Consider the following 24,433-nt stretch of genomic DNA (forward strand, 5'->3'; position numbering starts at 1 on the left):
GGGGCCTAAAGTGAGGAACAGATGTCCTAAATAGCCAACTCCCCACTGTACAGTACCTGTCAAATGGCAATATTTGGAGAGACTGAAATTGCCAAATAATTTATACTCCAAACTTCTAGTTTGTTTGTTTTAATCAAATACATACCAGTCTAGAAGCTCTGGCTCTAAGATCTTGGAATCTTAGTTTTTAAGGGGCATTGCAGGGATTTTGACCTTAGCTCCAGTTTATGGGGCGAGGGTTCAGAATAGTGCTCTTGGCAATTTTAGGAAGAATAGGGCCATTCTTGGCAGCAAAATGAAAGGTAAAATAACAAGATTACAACAGAAAGGCTTCAATAGTGACCAAAATGGGAAAAACTCCCAAGGTCATTTCCCTTGAGTTCTCAGAGTCAGAGCCTCTAGTTCCGCCAGCAGCTAGTGCCAGGGAAGTTGTGTTTAGAAACTAAGGCAGCAGTTAGAAGAATAGATTGCCCATTGTCAGGGACAGAAGTGCTGTCTCCTCAACGTGGATGAAGCTCCTAAGCACCCAGTGCTGATCTATTTAAACCACTGTATTCCACAGAGGGAAGTCACAGAAGTCACACAGCAGCGACCTCCCTTCTAACTGAGAGCTCCCTGCTGTATGAGTCCTGGTGGATCAATTGCCCCCATCACGGAGGCTGGTGTTACTAGGTTCTCCCTTGCTTTTTCTACATTCCTCCTCCTTGGTGTGGGTATCAGGTTTGGAGTCCAAGATGAAGCCCTGGGGAGTCAGGCATGATCTCAGCACTCATGAGGCGAGGCAAAAACGCCATTAGTTTGAGAGTTAGTTCAATCCTAAAATCCTATATCAAAGAACAACAGGGCTGGGAATCTGGCCACTGGGTAGAGTGGTTATAGCAGTGCTTGCTGGCTCAAGTAAGGCACTGGGTACCACATGGCTCTGGATAGTAAAAGGGTCATAATGGTGAAGGTGACAGGTGTAGTCAAGGTTAGCGCAGTGACATGAGCCTCAGCATCTTGGCTGGCTGTAGAAGTGTTGGTACCCTCATGGGCCCTGCTCAGTGGTAGGATTTGGAATTACATATTCTTTGGCCATGTAATCCTGAATCCCAATAAATGTTAGCTCTCTTGAATATTCAGTGTCTCCTGAGTCATTTCCCTTGCAACACAATTTGTTTCCCCATAACGAGCCAGGTATGTCTCTGCAGTGAGGTACGAAGATGCTTCACAAGAAGAAGTTCTCTGTCGGAAGACAAACATCCCAAACTGAGTGTGCATGGCAGGGTGAAGGGATCTAGAACCTACCAGTCAACAATCAGGTCGGGTCAGGTGAGCTCCCAAGCTCAGAGGGAACCAGACACCCGTGTGTGACTCATGTCCTGCTGATACCCAGGCTGCAAATGTCAGAGAACAAAACTGCTAGAAACATATCTGCCAGGAGCATCATGAACAGAGGAAGACAGAGCCACAAGACAGGATCATCCTTTCCATCAAAGCTCGTAGAAGAAACTGTCCCTGTGGGCAGCCATCAGAGCCACCACTTATTAGGAAAACAGAATTCTTTCAGTGGCTGAAACATGTTTCCTTGATGTACACACAGAGAATCTCCTCCCTAAGATACTCACAGGGGGATAAAAGCCCAGGCTGCTGACGGCAATGCTGGCTGTGATGTATTGGTGGTGTTTTTGAAGCAGATCATGGGTACTGGTGAGATCTCCACAATGCACGCTTTGCATCTGCCCATCCCTTTCAAGTTCAGAGCGTCTGGTGATGAATGGGGGCTCAGAGCCCAACAAATGAGAGGAGGTGACACTGCCTGAGCTGTTATCCACTCTAATTAAATAATTAATCACTCCATAATTATGAAGGACAGATTTTTGTATCCTGTTTCACAGACCCTACAAAGGACATACTCAGAGGAGGGGGCATTGTGTGACAGTTTTGTGAAGACACAGGCTCTGCTTTTCGGGATGCCCGGGGCCAAGCATGACCGAGGGAATGTGTGGAATCTACATGTCCCTTCGTAAGTAATGAGTTCCCCAGGGCACAGCAGGTGACAGCTGCTCCAGGATGGTAAAATATGAGTGAATTTAAAACAGCATGCGCCTCCTTTCCCACAGATTACAAAGGGCATTTAAGGAAGGAAGCACGGTGTCATTTTTTTTTTTCTGACCAAGAAAGTGACAGGAACACAACCATTTGCATCTTTTCCCCAGGATGAGCAGATCCTGGCTCCATTCCGCTCCCCTCCCAGGAGACAGGCAAATCAGCGGGGTTTGAATTGTATTCTTTTATGTCCCCATCCTTTTGTCTCTCCACCATCTAGCCTATCAACATTTCTGCTACTTGACCCGAGTTCTTCCATGATTTCTACATTCTGCATCATCTTAAGTTTGGAATCTTCACATCCACTCTCTTTTGAAGTAGATTGTTCCTTTCCTATGTTGAAGCTTGATTCATTATCATCTCTTCCAGGAAGGCTTCCCTGAGCTCTCTCCCTCCCTGACGATACAGTCATGTATTTATATCCATACCCCCTCTCTCCCTTCCTCCCTCTCTATTTGCAGAGTGCTCACGCATATTGGCATCCTCTCTGTAATCCTCTCTGTGCATCCTCTCTGTACATCCTCTCTATAATCCTCTCTGTACATCTCTGTAATCCTCTCTGTACATCCTCTCTGTACATCCTCTCTGTATATCTCTGTACATCCTCTCTGTACATCCTCTCTGTACATCATCTCTGTACATCCTCTCTGTACATCCTCTCTGTACATCCTCTCTGTACATCTTCTCTGACCGTCCTCTCTGTACATCATCTCTGTACATCTCTGTACATCCTCTCTGTACATCTCTGTACATCATCTCTGTACGTCCTCTCTGTATATCTCTGTACATCTCTGTATATCCTCTCTGTACATCATCTCTGTACATCCTCTCTGTACATCTCTGTACATCCTCTCTGTACATCTCTGTACATCACCTCTGTACGTCCTCTCTGTATATCTCTGTACATCTCTGTACATCCTCTCTGTACATCATCTCTGTACGTCCTCTCTGTATATCTCTGTACATCTCTGTATATCCTCTCTGTACATCCTCTCTGTACATCTCTGTAAATCCTCTCTGTACATCCTCTCTGTACATTGCTTCAGATGAGCACTTTTTCTTAGTCTAAGATCCTCCCTCTATCAACCATTAATAAATATTTGTTGAATGAATACACGAATGCATGGCTGGCGAAGTGGATCTTATTCATTATTCACTAAATTATTAATTCATTGAATGGATAAATGAACAATCAAGCACTAATCATTCCCCACCAACTGTAGCAGTGACTGCTAGCTTTACAGGAACCCTCCCTGAGCACATATTTCCCACCTTCCCTTTTGGTTAGTGGTGGCTGTGAAGCATGAAGGGAGTCCTGGAGACCATATCTAGTTTGATGGGGAATGGAGTTTTTCCTTGCAGATTGATTTTATATGAATGAGGGAAAAGTCAATTTAGGGAACTGATAGAGGGTTTGTCTATTACAGTAACTGCCATTGGTTTACCTAGTACACAGCTCTTCTAGCTGAGCCATATGCTTCCGGACTACAGTTCCTCTCTAAAGGTAGGCACAGTGCCTGCATTGGGCGCTTCTCCTTCCCAGTCCATCTGGGACAAAAGGACAGTTTGTTTGCTATCATTGTGCTCTGTAAGAATCTAGATTAGTGGGTCTCAGCCTTAACAGATCCCCTGGGGTTCCTTTAAATTAAAAATTGATGGTACGGATGTTCTTTCTACATGTCTATCTGTGCACTACATGTGTAACTGGTACCTGTGGATCTCATTCAAACACAGGCTGTCAGCATCTGTGGATTTCTGATTGAACATTGTCATCCAGTTCCATCTCTCTTACCACCTGGGAAGGATGGCTTCATGAAGGAAAGAAAAGCCAATCCCCAAACCTGGAGACTCTTGGACCTCTCTTGACCCCTGAAACTTCATCAGTAGGGTTGGGTTCCTGGTAGAGCACTGGAGACACTCCCTTGGGCTCTTCCTAATTTGTTTCTTGATGAGGCCTGGGAAGATTGCCCTTTTATAGGCCACTCTACACAGAACTCTTCTTCAGTGGTACCTATACTAGAAACGCCATGTGACAATTAGAACCTTTTAGGTTGGTTCTAATGGTCTTTGCATTCTTCCAAAATGGGTATCCTAGGTATAAAGCTCAGGGTATTAGATTTGGTGGCAAGTACCTTTACCCACTTAGCTATCTCACTGACCCTCTTTTGTGATTTTAGACGTAATAATTTCAGTACTGGTTATTGAATATCTTTTCTTAGTGCCAGGTCCCATGAACACCGCCTGAGCTGTAATTGCTCGGCAAAACCACTGTGTATCCCCACTTTGGAAAAGAGCAAACTAAGGCTTAATAGGTAGTAGGTAATGGAACCAGGATGTGAATACAGAGAGCCTGATCTCCCAACATCACTCTCTCTAACAGGAGTACCCGCTTCTTCCTGGATTCCTTGTTTCAGTTGTGTGTAATTCTCTTTGTGGGGCACAGTGAGATCCAGGAGACTCTGAATCCTATCACTGCTTTTGGCAGAGGACAGGGAGAGGAGATGCAGAGTTCTTCTGCTCCTGTGCATCTTGCAGAGCAAGGAACACAAAGCCATCTGTAGGGCCGTTTCCCAGCTTCCCCATTACAAATGAGGTTGAAGGAAGTGCAGTTAATGAAGCAGCTCAGCTATGACCAGGAATGCAATGGAAGTAATCAAGCCCGGGGCTGGGGGATGGTTGCCATGACATTGCAAAGCATGCACCATGCCTTCCATCTATGAGTAGTCCCTTTCTGATTGATGACTAGTTGTCTCTCTTTTCATGTAAGCAAATGTGATAACAATATTAAACAATTACGAGTAGTGCCCACCCACTGTTTCTCCACTGTTTTGGAAATGCTATTTTAGATTTTCCAGAATAACTGTTTACCTCTTAACAAGGAAGAAGGGACAGTGTATTCACCCAAGGACAAAAGGTAAGGAGTCCTTTAGGAAGTTCAAGTACATGTCTGAGGCTTGCACGGGCCCAATTTCTTTATTTTTTTTCTTTTTTTTTTATTGAGAAAAGGAGAAAAAAAAAAAACAAACAAGTTTCCACCTCCTCCCAGCCTCCCATTTCCCTCCCCCTCCTCCTACTCCTCTCCCCCTCCCTCTCCAGTCCAAAGAGCAGTCAGGGTTCCCTGCCCTGTGGTAAGTCCTAGGTCCTCCCCCCTCCGTCCATATCTAGGAAGGTGAACATCCAAACTGGCTAGGCTCCCACAAAGCCAGCACATTAAGTAGGATCAAAACCCCGTGCCATTGTCCTTGGCGTCTCATCAGCCCTCATTGTTCGCCATGTTATCCCCAGAATCTCACTGGGGGTCGCAAGATGGCTCAGGATATAAAAGTCCTTGCTTCCTGAGTACCAACACACACACACACACACACACACACACACACACACACATGCGCACGCGTGCGCACACACACACACACACTCAAACACAATAATATAGTAAGCTTATGGGATGAACTCTTTAAGCATGCAATCACTAAACAAAGGCATCATCAGAATAAAGAGAGTTGATGAGTGAACATTTTGCCTGCTTCAAGGTTCAAATGCATCTTTTCTGCCAAATGTGGCTATCTGACCTTCACAATGCTACAGCCCCAACAAATCAAGCAAATATTTATCCATTACGTGCTGCGGCAAAACAACAATTTACCACAGGGCATGCACACACACACACACACACACACACACACACACACACACACACCTGCAATGGCACAGCACAGCTCCAGCTATCTCAGAGCTTGCAGACTGGGGAGAGGAAGGGGGGAGAGTAATAAATAAGTCTACCATGAGCAGGACTGTGATAAGCAGGACAAACAGGCAGTGTTCGACACAGTGCCATGGAGGCGAGCACGAGGCAGAGTGAGCCCTCACTCACTTTAATTTATAGAATCGGGAGCGTGGAACAGTCCATGAAAGATTTGATCAGAATGTCTCGTTTCTTCCAGTGTTTCCTAACCCAACCAAAGGAACCTCCATAATATATAGATTTATGTAGAACCTTTACATAAACATGTAGACAGGTGGATGTTCCTGTGGTTGGGATAGAAAACCTTCATCTAAGGACAATTGCCCTCTGCCTTCTGCATATAATGCCCATCATCATCAAGGCCTGTTGGCCTTTTCCTACTTTCTTGGGAGTCTCCCCACTTTGTCCATCTGTCCACCCATGTCTTCACTACACATGGACCTCTACTAGTCTTATTTGCCTTACCTGCCCCAGAAAATCCTCTTTAATGCATAGAATATGTCCCTCTTCAGTATAATTGAACCATGTTAGATCATGCTTGAACCATTCTTGGACCAACAGCTGTTGCCAGAAAAAATGCTTCAAGGTAGGTGAGTGTTCACAATCTCCTGGAATTGGAGACTATGGTAACCAGTAAAAATGTGTATATTACAGGAAGGACAACAAAGGGATGGGAAAGAAAGCCACATCTATTACCTTGAAGAAAGGCTCTAGAGAGTAAGACACCAGCATAAATCTATCATATTGCAAATTTATTGTGGTTTGGGGGGCTCCTGGGCCTCTCATAGAACTTTTTTTGGATACAATTTTGAGCTTCTGGGCTCCCATAGTGAGCACAATACACAGGATTCAGTCCCTCCCAGGGTATGGCACTGACCATAGAAGCTGAGCCTGTGTCACACCGCCAACGGCCAGCCTCCAGTACTGAAGAGCCTCAGGGTGAACTTGACTTGGTGGGTGGGGGTGGACAGGGAAGGCTGCTCTTGAGAAGCACCATGAGAGCTGAGTGGGGAAGGTGACCAGGTCAAGGAGCTTGGGAGACTGTGCAGCTGCAGGTGGAAGCTGCCCTGGGGGAGCCTCAGACTGGGGCGATGGAGGGAACTTTGCTTTTGGGATTACTGTTGGGCTGTGAAGTTACCCAGTCCTGACTCTCGACAGACCTCCACATTTCAAGTCCTGCCATGTCACACACGTCTTTTGTCATTCTCTTGGACATTCATACATTAAATCTGTAGACAGTCTTACAGTTGGGGCTTGTTACACCCAAACTTTGCTTCAAAACTGTGCAAGTGAGCAAGGAAGGAAGCAAGCAAACAAAGAACCTTGGAGCAAAAATACAGTGTTTTAAGTTTGTGCTTTTGTTTTCTGTTACACTCATAGCTCTCCTGGTGCACCGTGCCTCCTGACAAAGGCTGAGGAGAATCCTGGAGCCAAGTACTCAGACTTATTTCTTGGTTGTGGGTCTTAGCTTCCACGTGCCTCTATTTTCCCATCTGGGAACCAGCATGAGAGAGTGACTGTCTCTTCCTCCATGGTCCTTCACTCTTGGATCCATTACCTTTTAGCCTTTTTACTTAAAACCCTCTTCTCCTACCCTTGCAACAATCTGATAGCAATGATCATTGCTATTTCAATGGTCCAAGTTTTCTCTTCATATTTCTATCCAAGACATTTTCCTCTTAAGGATAACACTGTGCTCCTCTGATTGAAATCAAAAGCAACCTCCAATACCAATTCAAACTCTTCTCTAAAATGTCTTCTTTGGGGCTTGAAGACCCAGAAGTCAAGAGCACTTATTGCTTTTGTAGAAGACCAGGGCTCAGTACTTAGCACCTACTTAGGTCACTCATAACCATGTGTAGCTTCAGTTCTAGGGGCTCCAATACCCTCTTTCTGGTCTCCATGGGTATCTGCACGCATTTGATGCACATAAACTCATCCAGGCACACACACGTATAAATAAACCAATTAAAAAATCTTTTTTAAAAAAGATTTACTTATTATGTATACAGTGTTCTATCTGTCTGTATGCTTGCTGGCCAGAAGAGGACACCAGATCTCATTACAGATGGCTATGAGCCACCATGTGGTTGCTGGGAATTGAACTCAGGACCTCTGGAAGAGCAGTCAGTGCTCTTAACCTCTGAGCCATCTCTCCAACCCCACCCCAACCCCAATCTTTTAAAAGCCTTCTTCAATTACCTCCAACTGTTGTACTTTGGGCAATTTTTCCTATCATGTCTTACACTTTGCTATTTCATTATGCATGGCTATAGATAGGCTTGGTTTCTTCTTTCCATTTTAAGATGACGTTCCTGAGAGCAAGTCTCATTTGGCATCATATCCCAAGAGTCCAGAGTTCTCAAATCTAATGCAAATTTCAGTGTTTGTCTTGTGACAGTAAAATAAATTTGCTTGCTTGCACAAGGCTTTGCACAGCACATTGTTGCCTAGCAAATATACAATAGAAGGTTTTTGGTCTTTGAACACTGTGGCCTATACACTAACTACTGCAGATATGTCTGCTACTTGTACAAAGAGAAAAATGCATGCTTCTGATGTGCGGGATACAAAGCACTGCATGCATAATAATAACTCCCATTCTGGTCATATCACCATCACTGTCACCACCATTGCTGTCACAGATGACACTGTCTACTGTCCTCCTGTAACCTCACTTCGCTTTGCGTACGCCTCATTCCTCATCACTGGGTCATGAGATCAGATGAGATCAAGACCTTGAAAAGTTGTGGGGTGCCTGGAGAGACAGTCAACTGGTCCTGGAGAGACCTAATGCTGTGTATTGCGTTCTGTTTTCTATTTGAGAAAAAGCCTCCTGACAGCTGTATCCAGCCACAGTGGGGGTGTCTTCCCACCAAGGCCATGTTTCTTCTCCCTCTCTTGGCTTCCCCGAATCCAGGACTTGTGTAACAAGAACTCAACCCATTGGGTCAGCCCCAGGGCCTGTGTTCTTTTCTTTCTTTTTCTACCAATGTGAACTGTAGAAAATTGCTTCATTACCGTGAATCTAGTTAACAACATGAACCAAAGCAAGCAGGCATTGTTTTTCCTCTAATCACTTGATTTAAATCAGTAAAACAAAATAGAACCAAGCAGCCCTCTGAGAGTCTCAGGAGATGCTTACTGCTGTAAAATGACTAATAATTTATATCAAGAGCAGTATTATTGTTTCAGAAACTGTAGAGCACAGCTTATGCTTGATCATTTTGAAATTGGGACAATAGCAGAGGAAAATTAACTCCCAGGGCAGATATTTGACTTTATGCAATGCTCCACTAGGAAAGAAAATTCCTTGGTGGCCTATATGCTGGGCAGGAGGTGGCCCCTGGAAACAAGCATTAGATAGATGGCTCTCTACTGGGAGTAAGAGTCACCCTGGTCTATGCCAGCGGACTCTCGAGGGTGCTTTTGGGGTCATTGGCTCTGTGTCCTTTAGCTGGGTGAACACATTTCTGTTCTCTTCTCCTTTCAGTGATTCTGGGAGGTATCCAACGTTTCAAAGAGGAACTATGGCCTCTGGATATTAATAGCTTCCATTAACACTCAACAGAAAGAAGCCAGTCTTTGATATCTGAAGCTGGCAAACCTCATTGCCTACATGCTGCCAAATTTTCCATCTTGTGGGCACCTGGCAGCTGGCTTCTCATGGCTGAAGCTGTGGAAACACTCTTTCAGCTCCTTCCACAGGAGAGCCTACGCCTTGCTCTCTTTCTATGGCCCATGGGCTGCCTTTGCTCACAGGCGGTCCTGACTCTCTCATGCTGTGGTTTTACTGCTGGATTCCGGCTATCTAGTCACCTGATTCCAGGCTTCCCATCTCTACAGACCGCTTTCTTCCCCTCCCCAGACCCTGGCCATGCACACAGGTGGAGGGAACATACTTGCCTTGTTGTGACCGATACTTCTCTACTGCCTGTCCTGAGAAACCTCCCATTCTTGTTATTGCCATAGATAATCGTACTCTGATTCTACCTTATTCTACCCTACCTTACCCTATCCTATCCTACCCTACTATACCCTACCATATCCAATCCTATTCTTCACTATGGTTTGAACTTTGAACCAAGGCTTGCACCCAGGGCTTTGCGCATGCTAAGCAAACACTCTATCACTGGGCTCTATCTCCAGCTCTCTTTGCAGTTTTGATCTTGAGACAGGGTTTCACCAAGTTGCCCAGGATGACCTTGAACTCACTCTTCAGCCCAGGTAGGCTTTATACTTGTGATCAGCCTCGGCAGCAGCTGAGATTCCAGGCCTACATCACTAGGATTATTATTGTTTCTTCTACAGAGTTTTGTTGTTGCTTATTTGACTCTGAAATGATTCCCAAAGGCACCTGCTTTGAACTCTTGGTACACTGTTGGTGGCACAATCTGGGAGGTCCGGCAGGCTTTAGGAGTGGAGTTTAGCAGGAGAATGCTGATCCCTGTGGCTTGGTCCTTTGCCCCAGATGCTTCCTGTAGCTACAATTCTGCTTCTTGTCTGCTGTGATGTGAACAGCTGTTCTCTCCACACATTTCTGCAACTGTGGTGTCCTGCTCAAGTACAAGCAGCCTGTCAATCATAGACTGAATCCTATATAACTGTGAGTGAAAATAATTCTTTCCTGGTTTTAGTAGGTACTACCAGGTACTTTGATCATAGTAATATAAAACAGTGATATTGTGTTAGCTAAGTACACATATAGCCTGCATAATCTACCACTAAGCATTGGTGCCTACTGAATACATAAATTCACAAATATGTTTATATTTATGTGACATAGAAATAAGACAGCATACACCTCAATACTCTTAATATCTGGCTCCCGTTGGCTTTGAAAACTGTTAAACTAGGTACCAATCTTCCAATGTGAGATCCAATCTTTCTAAGGTAGAATGCCACCTTCAGTCTGAATTTGATGCACTAAGGTAAAATAAAAAAAATCAAATCACCCTTGGTTTGTATGCCTGGCCATGTAGAGGGGAGAGTGGGATCTTTCAGTAAGAGCAACAGCAGGGAGCATTCATCCCATTAATGCAGCATGTGTTTCACAGCCCAACCACAATATCCCCTTAAACGTAAACTTTTGCTAGGAGAAAGGAAATGGTTAGTTATAGAGTTCACACACTTCCCTGTGATCATTACATCTAAAATACCAAGATGAGCAGTAACCCCAGAAGGACGGTTTTCCCTTTTCGGAGAGAACAGCAATGGGGCAGGGAACCTTCTGGGGACTTTTGCCAGTTTGCTTAAACCACTGCCCAACCACTCTGCCATCTCCTCTATGCCGTGGCTCCCCTGAGTCACCTTGGTTCAATACTCAATACAGTCTTAATGATGAAATTCAGCTAAGTGCAACTTTATGACCCAGATCCAAATGGTGCGCAAGCAGCTTCATTGACGGTTGTGGTTGTACCCAGGTTTATGGGCTCCACCTGGCCTAATGGATATTTGGGGCCCGCGATGAAAACCCTGACCCATCTTGTCAGTTGGCTTTGAGAAATTTGGGCTTGAAGTAATGTGCTGTTCAACATCTTTGCTCAGGAGACAGAAGGAAGACACTGCACCGCTGGCTACATGGAGCCAATTTCTGCAGTCCTCTGACCTAAGACACTAGGCCCTGCAAGATGCCGCCCTTGTTGGGAACTGGGCTGTTGAAATCACACACCTCTTCCTTTTGTTTCAACCGTAATAATAACCTATTCACTTCTGCTCCAAACACCCTCTCCTCCACAGCCCCGGCTGAAGACCTCTGCTTGGCTGTTGGGTACCCTTTAGCCTGCAGGCACACAGTCAATTTACCTGACTAGTGGGGCACAAAACTCAAACACACAATCAACGTGGGAGCTCCCCAAGCGCCTCGCAGTCCTTTCCGTGTGGCTCGCCAAGCAGACTGGAAATGCTGGGGGCAAATGGGAGCAGAGCAAGTGACCTGGAAGTCGAGATAGGGATGGATGGGCGGCTTAAGTTCAACTCTTAATACTTTTTCATTCCTGAAGAGACTAGTGTACCATCTTGGTGGGCTCTCTGTGAACAGCTGGAAAATTTGCAAGGTACTTTTCAGGGAAAACAAAAGAAAATACAATAGAGACAGCAGGCTTGCCATCTTTCCCAGAGTTCCCTAATCCTCTTCTCTGAATGCTTCTAGGTGGTGGGACATTTACATATAAACATAGGCCAGAAGGCTTGTGGGTGCCCGGAAAGCTAGAGGCTGGTACATCATGATTGGAGTGAGTGTCACACACACACCCAGCTGTGCGAGGACCTTCTCTAGGGAAGCCTACAATGACCTCTCACCTCCAAACCCCGGACCTGCCCTTTGAGTCACGTTCTGCCTTGCCCCACGGCAGTTTGACCAACAGGAGCCAAGCTCAGTCATGGTTTGGGGGTGACCCAGGAATAATCTATCCTTTTAGCATTAGATGCCCAAGCTGTCCTTGTTCTCTATGAAGATTTTCTCCTATTGTACCCTCTGGCCTTCATCAGTAAGTCTGGGATTAGGAGAAAAATCAGCACAGTTGAGTTAGTGAATTCTTATCAAACTTTAGAAGATTTGTTTCAAGATATAGAAATGAAACAATGTCCTTGCTTGACAACAGTGATGTCAACTTAGCAGATGATGAGGAATGACCTTGCTTGATAACAGTGGAGCAGATGGTGGGGTGGGTTGAGGTTGAAGTGACAGGAAAAGATGGCATCTTGTTAAGGGGTCTTTCAGACATTTTTCTTGGGGCTGGAAGCATCCGAGCAAACATCACTTTATTTTTAAATCCATGGACTTTAAGTAGAAAGCTGCCATCTGAAAACTGAATAAAGAATGCATCAACTAAGACAATGACCAAGAATATAATAGTGAGGCTGAAGTTTGAGAACAGGTAAATACTCACACATGGAACTCTGGGTGATTCTCCAAGGAACAGGGTTGTGCCTAGCTGACCCACCTTGGGAGAATCTAATGGCCTTGCTAGAGGGCAGCCTGAGCCAACAAAACACCAACACTTTCATCATGTCTGCCAAGGTCTGGCTGGGTAACATATTGCTCTCTCTCTGGCTGGAGGAGGAAGGACAGTTATTGTCTGTCTATTCACGGCTGTCTGGTGTGGCATGCTAGCTCTCACGCAGAGAAACAGGCACCTCAGACTTTTACTAGCCTCTTTCTAGGTGCTGACCGGTCATCCTCACAAAGACCGTCATTTAGGAGACAAAGGATATAGTTCTAGCACCACAGATGGAATTGGAAGTTAATTCCTTTATGACATCCGTGTGGGAAAAGAGTCTATTGAGAGAAAGCAGTGGTTAGCAGAGAGGAAGAAGTGACATGTGGGGTGAACTGTTTACCCCTAAGTATCTGGTCTACCGTGTGCTAATTTCTACCATGTACTTTGACTGCTAGAAGATTTAGAGCCACATATGAGCTTCCTTTGATACCCCCCACTGAGATTCTGGTAAGTTTTCCTGAGGACTAAGTAAATTTTAGCATGTCTTTCCCCATGTACACTCATCTTTACTTCTTGTTTGTTTGTTTTAAAGAAAAACATGTACTTAAATCTTTGGCGGAATTTAGCTTGGAAAAGGCGTATGGTATTAGACTTTAGACCAGGCTGATGCTAAGACCCCTGATACCTCCAGCAGCTTTCCTCTACCTCTGTCGCTTGCACTACCACTACTGGCAAACACTCTTCCTGGAGCAAGCTTCAGGAATCTATAGCTTCCTAACAGATGCCCAAGTACCTGAATTTCTCCCCCAAGTGAGCCTACATAATCAGATGCATCAAAGGGCTACAGGTGGTAACTACCAGTGGAAAAGACACAAAACCTCCCCCTTTCTTGATGCCTGATGAAGAAGCTCAGATCCCTGTCTGCGGGCTTCTCTGAGGTCTATGAAGGAACAACTTTCATTCTTACCTCAGCTTGAACTGTCCTCAGTGTCCTTTCCATTTTGTAGTCTCTCTGTCTGCTAGTAGCAGAGTAACTCTTCTAATAAACTGCTTGCTCAACAAAATAAGCTGCCTCAGCATCCTTCTTGAATCCAAAACATGAGGTCTTTTAAAGAGACGGATAGCTAAGTGAGCGGATGCTAGGTGAGTGGGTGGACGGATAGATGGATGGATGTGTAAATAGATATCAAGATGGGTGAATATGTACAGACTTAGAGGGAGGGGAAAGTATAAAATACCATGGTCTGGAAGTTGACAAAGAAGGCAAAAGAAAAAGGAATCACAGAGGAGGAGGACTCAACTGAAAGTAAAAACCAGTGATCACAAACCGTTGTCGCAGGAATAAGGATACACAGCCCACTCCGACAATATAAAGGGGAGGTCATGGGTGCTGGAGAGGTGGCTCAACAGTTAAGAAAGAGAGTAGACTGCTCTTCCAGAGGACCTGGGTTTGACTCCCAATACCCATATGGCACCTAACAACAGTCTAGAACTCTAGTTCCAAGAGAGTCCAACACTTTTTTCTTCCTCCATAGAGCACTGTGGTACATAGACATATGTACAGGTAAAACTCTCACACACATAGAAATAAATACACCTCAAAAAGAGGGAATCAAAAAAAGACAAATTAAAAAAAATTAGAGACAGATATTATATACAACTGTTCACTTTCCATACAATTTTCATGGGAAACTATTTTTAAAATAATAAAAAAAATACTATTCTGTCTTCATCAGCATTGAAAATTCAGATTTTTTGATACATTTCAAACTATCAAGGATGTGTTGACAGAGATGAACTGTAGATACTGGCCACTTGCTTTCACCAAGGCTGGCCTTGAACCTCTCACTCCTCTGGTTGTGCAAACTTTTCTGAAATTTTTAAATTAATCTTTGGAAGCTGGTATGTTTCAAATGCTCGTGATTAATTAGAACACATGTGTGAGAAAATGTGGAGAAGTCTTGAATGGCTACCAAGATTACTCACACGTCTTTGAGAGGCGCATATTTTGTCTGGCTCCACGTCACTCACAATTCTCCTTTCAGTGACTGTCACCTACGGACTGTTCCCACTCGACAACGGCTAGGCACTAAGTGAGGTCACCAAGATCTGCTGCTCTGACTGCCCGAAGCCACCACAACAGGACGCAGTTTCTTAAAGACACTTTTCTGGCTTTGTCTCACTTCAACGGGGAAGGAAGGGGTGTATCTGGACCTTTATCCTTTAAAACCCATTTTCTCTGAGGGAATAACTTTCCTGTTTTCAGTGGAGGATGCAGCGCAGTTCTATGATGGGATACACAGTCTACACGTGGGCACACAACCTATTTGAACTGGGTTTTTAAATATGCCATGGAACATACGTGAAGAGAGGCAAGATGGTGTTGTGTTTGTCTGCACTGAGGCTTTGAGCTCATTTGGCATCTTTCTCTCTTTCTTCCTTTCTATTTTTCTTTCTTCCTTTCCCACTGAGACTCCGACATGTTGATTTTTACTTTGCAGCTCAAAAGCTATCAGCACATACTGATTTCAACATCAAGAAATTGTTTGCTTAATATGAATTTTAAGGTGATTGAAGTTGGATAGAGAGGTATGATAAAAATTCACACTATGAGGTCCAGGAAAACCTGCTCTCATAGAATAGAGACACCCCACAGATGCCTCCCTCCCCTGCTTCTCCCTGTGTGAACACCTCTCCCATTCCTCGCCTTGATCTCTCTTCAGTAGCCGTCAACTGCAGATGTATTATTTCCACTTCTCAGTCCACAAAGATGCCGGCTTCTTTCCTTCTTGAGTCTCTAATTTTATTTCTATCTGAAAATATCTTGCTCATTCTTGCCTTTTTCCCTCCCGTCTTTCTTTCAATTTCACAAGATGGGTTTAAGCCCTAAAAGTGTCTCTTTCTCTAGGAAGCATCTTGTTGCTGGGCATCCCAAAATACTCTGGTTAGAGTTACTCCATAAGAGACCCTGTGTGCTCTTGTGCTCTTCTAGACACCTCAGAAGCTAAAGTGATTGCCAGGCGAGCTGCAACTTACATACAACAACAACAACAAAAGGAAGGAAAGAAGGAAGGAAAGGAGGAAGGGAGGAAGGGAGGAAGGGAGAAGGAAGAAAGGAAGGAAGGAAGGAAGGAAGGAAGGAAGGAAGACTCAGTGCGGTGGCCCTCATTGGTAATCCTAGCACTAGGGAGACAGACAAGTGGGTCCCTGGGGCTTGCTGGTCAGCCAGCCCAGCTGAATTGGTGAACTTCAGGCCAGTGAGAGGCCTTGTGTTAAAAAACAAGGTGGACAGTGTCCTGTGAAATGACAGCTGAGTGTGACCTCTGCTTCCATGTGCACACGCATATGCATGTACCTGCTGTATGAACACACACACACACACACACACACACACGTGTGTGGGGGGAGGAAGAGGAAGAGGAGGGGAAGAAGAGGAGAGAAGAAAGGAGAAAAGGCAGTTGCTATATACAAAGGCCACCTCAGCAACCCAGCAGATAAACCTGTTCATTCATTCAGGAGCACTGGTCACTTTCACTGTGGCCAGTCCATGGTCATAAGTTAGTAACAAAATGTTCAGCAAAGGATTGCACAGCAATTCAACTTCCTGCAAATATAAAGATCTTTTTCTGGTTAGATAGTAAGGTCTGATGGCCAGGATAGCAAAATAAATTAATTCAATCTACATTATTCTCTTTCTAATGCTGCCAGAGGACCAATAAAACAATGAAGATCAAGAAATTTTAACCTACTCACCTTGGCTAAAGTCATTATACTGAGCAGTGAGGGTTTTCACCTTTTTGTCTGTTAACATTTTTGTTACTACCTTGTTGGTATTGTTATTACATCAAAACAGCAGGAACAGGAGGAAACAGACAAAGCCAAAGAAAATTTAAAATTTGGTAGTCAAAGCATAGGTGTGACTGTGGTCGGAAGTCAGAGATGGGCTTGTCGTGAAGGAAATAACATCATCCCACCTCTTACATGGTTGTGTTAAAAATGGCTGAACTGTGGACTGAGTAGTGTGTTTTTGTTTGTTTGTTTTTTCACAGTTGATCATGGAAACTAAAAACTTCTATCAAATAGTGTTTCTTACAGGAGTTTGTTACTCTCAGCTTCCTGGTCAGCAGGATTGCTCAATTCTCCTAGAAAGCCCTGACATACTCTTTTCTGGGATTTTTGTACGCATGCTGTAATCCTTTGCCTTGACTTCTTACGTGTGTTCATGTTCTACCAAACAATCTAGAAACAATGTCCTCTGAAGAAAGCGTCAAGCAGAAGGAATTGCTTCCCATATTATTCATGTTAAATTGACTATCCTGGAGAATATCTAAATGTCAGACTCCAGAACACATAGACAGTATGAGAGAAATCTATTTTAACCAAAGATGAGGTTATCTGCCATCCATCAGGGAGTACTATGTAGTTTGGTTTTTTGTTTGTTTGTTTTTTATTTTTTTAGATGGTTTCTTTGTATAACAGCCCTCACTGTCCTGGAACTCACTCTGTAGACCAAGCTGTCCTCGAACTCACAGAGATCCACCTGCCTGTCTGTTGAGTGCTGGAATTAAAGGTGTGTACCCAGCTTATTTATGTAGTTATTATGTGTTACTCATTACAACATACTAAGATGGACATCCAGGGAAGTCCACAGAGACAGCTGACCTGAACTTGTGGGAGCTCACAAACTCTGGACCAACAGCTACGAAGTCAGCATAGGACCAACCTAGTCTTTCTGCATGTGGGTGACAGTTGTGTAGCTTTGTCTTTTGTGGGACCCCTAGCAGTGGGACCAGGACCTGTCCCTGAATATGAGCTGGCTCTTTGGAACCTATTCCCTATGGTGGGATGCCTTGTCTAACCTTGATGCAAGGGGGAGGAGCTTGGTCCTGCCTCAACTTGATAAGCCATGTTTTGTTGACACCTGTGAGAAGCCTGCTCCTTTCTGAATGGCGACAGAAGAGGAATGGATTGAGGAGTGAGTGGAAGGGAGGTGGAGGGAGGGAACAGGAGGAGAAGAAAGAGGGGAAACTGTGGCTGATATGTAAAAAGAAAAAAAAGAGATAGATGTCATCAATGTCCTTAATACCGGCGAGTTTCTTGAAGATCTGATATGTCCAATTTTACATGTCCTTTATTCTTAATATCTGATGCTAAGGATCAACCCTTCTCATTGAGATTCCCTTCCTTTCTCTTCTTGGTGCTAGCATTAATTATCCCGAGTTGATTTCCTTTATCTTTCTTAGACCTGTACTTCTAAGGTTTAGTTTCCCTCTCCTTGTCCATACAAGGGAAGGAAAGACCATTGCATCATCTTTCTTAACTCTTTCATAACTTTCTTTGGAAAGAGAAACAAAGCTAGGATGATGCTGTTGTTTCTCTTAATATCTGCACACACACACACAAACACATGCATATGTGTGTGTGTGCATGGATGTATATATGTATATGTATGTATATGTGTATGTGGCTATAAAATCAAGACTGAACTTCTAAAGGAACAAAGAATTTGTCATCATCCTTCTCAGATAAACAAAGGACCCAGGAGTGCTGAGGTCTGGCCAGAAGCCTGGGTCAGGTCACGTGGCAGGTGAGTAGCACAGATTCAGCCTCCCAGGGCAATGGGAGAGGCGATGACTGCGCAGTCTGAGGACTCTGTTTGGAGTGAGAGGACAAACCCTGCTATAAAGGCACCTGCCAAGGAGAAAGAGATTTGAGGTGGATCCAGGACACAGGGATTAGACAAGATTTCTGGGCTTAAGAGACAGTGATAATTTTACTGGGTGTCCATGGCCCTGAAGACGGGTGGAGAACATTCCTTGAAAAGTCTCCACCCAGAAGATGTAAGGGAGGAGAGAGATATTCTGAGTTGTCTGTATGTGCCCAAACTGTATGTGGCATCTAGATTCTACAGCAGCTGAGGAAGTAGGGAGAGGAGAAACAGGAGGAAGAGAAGGAGAGGGCGCTGCAGGAGCTGCTAGTACCATTACATCCTAAGGAAGTGAGGCAGAAGCTCTGTGCAACCCCTGCCCCAGCAGCTCCTCTGCACTGTGGGTCCCTGCTGCTACCTGCTCATTAAGGAACAGTCTGGCCCCAGGAGACACCCCTTGAAGCATGCTGAACAGTTTTATCTGCTCTGCCTTCCTCATACCTCCATCCAGTCCCTCCACTTATGAGAGGCTTCTTCTCCCCGGTCACCCACCCTGTGGAGCCTTCTTTGGTGACTAGCCCAGTCCTTCTCCTTCACTCTCCTACTCACAGGTGACTGTAACCACGGGTCGCCATAATTGCTTCCTTCCTCTTTAAAATTTATCACAGCTGCTTCCCCTTTCCTCTCTACAATGTTTTTCAGCATGCGGTCTGCCAAGTTTAAAAAGTATGTGTGTGTGTGTGTTTTACATATACTTATATCTTTGGATCCTGCCCTCAAAACTAAATTCAATAAAGGTTGAATGACAAAAAATCCAACCAACCAACCAATCAAACAAAAAACAAAACTCATTTCCCCTTAAATATAACAAAATTTGTACTTGTTCTAATACCCCATGTTGTAAAAAGGGAAGGTTGATGAAAAAGACTGGGGTGACCAGTTTTTATTACAATCAACACTGCATGATAAAGGCTGTGTTACAGGTGGAAGTCTTACAGGGAAGGAAGAATGCTTTGTTTTAAAACAAAAGTGCTACAAATAGGAACTTTTTTTTTTTAGGTGGAATTTTCCAGCCTTCTTGTCTTGAAATCCCTCAGGTGTGCTTCCTCTCTGTCTGCAGTAATGGTTATTCAAGACGTGTGCATCATTTACGTACACGGGCTGCTGATCGGCTGTAAACTGTTAAGCATGGCTTTTCTGAGCAGAGCGGGCTGTTCTGCTGTTAAGGGAAACTGTCAAGTGACTTAAGTAAAAATCTGACTGAGTGAAATGCTGGCCCTGCAGAAGGTACAGTCTCTTGGTGACTGCCATTATGGTCCATCACACACCTAGAAGAATTGAGAGAAATCTAAGCACCAAGCCCTGTGTTCTTATCTGGAAATCTGCCTGGTTTGTAGATTTAAAGGATTTCCCTAAAATTCATATGCCAAAAGCAATGCTCGATTTTTTTAAGCATCGGGACATTATGACTTTGGAAGAAATCTTGAGAACATTAATCTAATGTCCTCATTTATCAACAAAGGCAGATTAAGTTCAGGTTGGCAAAGAAAAGCACTTACAGTCAGGTGGGATTTTATAACTAGTTTTTATAAGCCATGCCTTCTAAAATATATAGACTGCTGTCTTTTCCTGCAGTCGGCTGCCAGGACATCATTTCTAAAATACAAATGGAGCCTAAGCCTGGGGAGATTGGTTGGTCAGTAATGCGCTTGCTGCACAATCATGAGGCTCTGAGTTCAGAACCCCAGCTCTCATGTAAAACAAAGCACACAGTGGTATGCATCTAAAACCTCTGCACTATGGATCAACGGCAGGACAAACTGGTGAGCTCCAGTTAGAAAGTGACTGAAGACACTCAGTGCGGACTTCCAGCCACTACACACCTATATATGCACATTTGCACACACATGGGTGTGTACATGTTCACACAGAGCCATAGAGGCACATATACCATACATACAAAGACACACATAGACACGTTTTAAAAACCCAAAGCTCATTTAAAAAGGGACACAAGACTTGAGCAGATACTTAGGTAAAGAAGATACGCAAGTGGACAATAAACATGAAAAGACACACAGCATCACAAATCACTGGAGAGATGCAGACCAAAAACACAATGAGATACAGTCTTACAGTCGTTAGGACGGCTATGCCAAAAATGAAAAAATAAAAATAAAACACCATGCTACAAGGATGTAGAGAAATTGGAATACATGTGAATTGTTAGGGGGAATATAAAATGTTGTAGAGAATAAATGGTGGTTCTCCCCGCAAAGAAATCTAAAATAGAATTTCCATACAATTTTGCAATTTTACTACTAGGCATGCACTCCCCAAACTGAAAACAGGGATTCACAGAGATTTTTGTACGTGTATGTACATAGCAGCATTGTTTCTATGGCCAAAGGGCAGAAGCAGCCAAATTATTCCTCCATGAAGGATAAGCAAAACCAAAACACCATACACATATGTAGAGTGCTATTCACCCTTGACAGTGGAGGAGATTCTGGCATATGCTACCAGGTGAATAACTCTTGAAGACACGGCACTAAGTGAGATAAGCCATACATAAATTGACACATACCAAATACTGTGTGATCCCACTTACAGGAAGTGCCCGAAGAAGTCAAATTCAGAAAGGTAGAAAGTAGGAAGGCATAAGTGGAGGATGGCCTCAGCATCGGATATTGTACAAAGTACAAAGACTTGAGTTTTTCTAACTAGATGGATAACGGTGACGGTCACACCCAATGCAACTGACCTTAATGCCACTACATTCACACTTACAATGACTAAAAAAAGAAATTGTAGGTTTTGTAATAGATCGAATTATTTTTACCTTTCTAAAAAATTACATTTTTCCAGACAGTTGTAAATTTTATAGAACTTTTCAAATTTGTTTTCTTGGAATAGAATAAATCTGCAACAATTTAAAAAAAAAGAAATTGTAGTTAACTAGTTTTTACTCCAATTAAAATAAAAAATTAACTAGAACACAGGTATAGACATAGCCATTAATCTTGACTGTCAAGTTGAGTGGATTTATAATCATGTAGAAGACAAATCTCTGCGTGTTCTATTGAGGTATTGGGGTATTGAGGTATTCTATGAGGTAATTCTATTGAGGTGTTTCCAGAGATTCAACTGAGATAGGTAGGAGGACCTGCTGTGAATGTGGGCTGGGCCCTACATACTGAATAAAAAGGTGCAGAAGAGAGAGTGAGCTGAGCACCAGCGTTCTTCTGTCTCTACTTCCTGGCTGTGGACACAATGTGACCAGTTGCTCTATTCTCCTGCTTCCATCCCATCCTCAACATAACTGACTGCATCCCCTTATACTTGAGACAAAATAAAGTCTTTCTTTTTAATTACCTTTGGCAGTATGTTTTTGTCACAAAAATGACAAGTTACTAATAGATTGCCACCTTCTTCGTGACATGGGACAAAGGGGTGGGGGATTGCCACTTTCTTCGTGACATGGGACAAAGGGGTGGGGCTTTAGAAGATCTGGAATAAAATGCTTGGTCAAAGAGTTGCTAAAGAGAAGAGCAATGCAATACAAGTTAGGGGGAGGGAGATATTACCTCTGCTCTTAAGGGTAACCACGGTTCTCCAATTTTCTCATCATAGATTGGCTGATAGCCAAAATCTCATCCTTAGGATTTCAATTTTTTTGACACAAAGTTGCATTAAAACGCAAATTGTAGGACTAGAAAGACGTTAGGTGGTCAAGATTACTGGCTACCCTTCCAGGGGATCCAGGTTCCATCCCCAGAATCCATGTGGTGATTCACAATGTCTGTAATTCCAGTCTCAGAGGGCCCAACACCCTCTCCTGGTCTCTACAGACACTGTACACAGAAGGTGCATAAAATACATGCAGGTGAATCAACAATGACATAAAAATTAATTTTAAAACATGTAAGTCATTTCTTCTTGGAACTAGAGCACAATCCCAGCAGTTACTTGTCTTTGGAGGCCTCATCTGAGAACTGTTTCTGAAAGGGAGGAGAGAAGAGAAGGGAAAAGAATGAAGGTGAAATCCAATGTCCACTTAACGCAAAGAACTCCTTCCTAATTCCCTCACGCCTCTTAGTTTCTGCTGCGATCTATATTATGGTCAAGCAAGTCTTTTAAACAGTGTGGGCAATTATCTTTGCTTTTCATCATAGATAGTTGTCATTCCACAAATTAAAAATTACTAAACCTCAACTGGTCTTTTCTCTAAAAAATAACTGATGATGTATATTTGAATTTCAGTAGTGGAAAGTTGACCCCAAAAGCTTTGTGTACATCGATCAAGTGCTAAGCTACATCCTCAGTCATTTAATTGAGACCTGCAGGAACTGTTGGTGGTCAATCAGCAGAGCAAAGGAATAAATGAAAGTCACTTCAAAGCTCACTTCTGACTGATGTGGAGAAAGGTTGTCATGAGCATATATAAAATATAGAGAAATAGCTTTAAGAAAAAAAGTTGGGTGGTGGTGGCACACGCCTTTAATCCCAGCACTTGGGAGGCAGACACAGGTGGAGGTGGATCTCTGTGAGTTCGAGGTTAGCCTGGTCTATAAGAGCTAGTTCCAGGACAGGCACCAAAGCTACACAAAGAAAGCCTGTCTTGAAAAAATTATATATATATATATATATATATATATATATATATATATATATACACACACACACACACACACACACACACACACACATATATATATACACACACACACACACAGACATACAGGCGTAGAAGGGCAGAGAGAGGAAGTATCAATGACACTCACATGGGGGTATCAGTCACAAAGTAAGACTGCTAAGTAAGCAAGAAAGCCACAGACAGGAGAATTCACATCCATTCCATTGCTGGCTTAGAGTAACTTAGGTAGAGTCACTTCATTAACCTTCCTTTTATCAAATAACCCATTCTCTGCTCTGTATTAAGATCCACCAGGTGTGCAAAATATGACTCTGTCTTAAAGTAGAAAGGTTCATGTAAATGAAATACACCCTGCAACTATTTTTCTGACCCTTCCTGGGCCACCTTCTGAACATGTGTTCTCATTGGTCATTCATTGTCTAGGACCCTCTTAAAGGTCAACATTCAAAAGCGGATCTGAGAGAGTGTGTCCCAATAACTACAAATGGGACTCAGCTCTTGCATCTGTGAATGTTAGGTAGGATATGTGAGCTGATGTGTGAGAACAGCCTAGAAGAAAGCTGACACCCAATGAATATTAGCTTCAGAATCCATCACCAGTCATCTTCTGTAGTAAAAGTGGCAGTCACAGCAGGATATGATTTGAGGTGGTTAGGATATGATAGCCAGTAAAACAATATCTAGCTTGTGCAACGTGTGTGTGTATCTCTCTGTGTGTGTGTGCATAGGTAGGCTAGAGCTAATATCCGGTGTCTTCCTCCTTCTATTAGGTGAGTCTAAGTAACCCTGTTGGGTGGGTCCTGCTGCCGTTCTCATCTTAGAAATGAGAAAATTAAGGTACAGAGATGAACAATAATTTGCCCAAGGTCATAGGGCTAAGCAAAGCAGAACAAGGTTCAAATTGAAGTCCAGTCAGTCATCAACTTAGGACCCTGGAGATATTTAACCCTTACCTCTCCACCTTCACTTTTGAGGCAGAGTCTCTCACTCAGCCTAGAGTTCCCTGACTAGGTAAAATTAACTAGCCAGTTCTCCCCAGGGATCTTCCTATCTCTGCCTCCTCAATTCTGGATAATAGGAAGTGTCGCCAGGCCTGATTTTGACACGAATGTTTGGGGTTGAATTCAGGTCTTCAAGTTTGTACAGTGATTATTTTAATGACTGAGTCGTCTCTCCTGCCCCAACTATTGAGCTTTCTGACCAACTTTCTGTTCATTTTGCAGCTGTTGATCTTCTTCTGACCTTCTTCTGACTTCTCCCTAACCCCTCTTTCCTGACCATGGTCAATAAAGATGTCACTAGGCATTTTAGAATCTTGGCAATACAGAGATTTGTATCCCCAGAACTGCCTGGAATTT

At 43.6% G+C, this 24,433-nt stretch overlaps 1 protein-coding gene and 1 pseudogene across 1 annotated transcript in view; one reads left to right on the forward strand and one right to left on the reverse strand.

Annotated features, from left to right (window-relative positions):
• Positions 1-24,433, reverse strand: part of Frmd4a (FERM domain containing 4A) — a 582,923-nt gene that overhangs the window by 398,757 nt on the left and 159,733 nt on the right. The window lies entirely within an intron of this gene.
• The window catches only part of LOC121432561, a 148,351-nt pseudogene that overhangs the window by 1,164 nt on the left and 122,754 nt on the right, over positions 1-24,433 (forward strand).

The sequence above is a fragment of the Microtus oregoni genome, unplaced genomic scaffold (assembly GCF_018167655.1).
Source record: "Microtus oregoni isolate MIOR12 unplaced genomic scaffold, Mior012 000035F_ref0000213, whole genome shotgun sequence".
Classification (NCBI taxonomy): Eukaryota; Metazoa; Chordata; class Mammalia; order Rodentia; family Cricetidae; genus Microtus; species Microtus oregoni.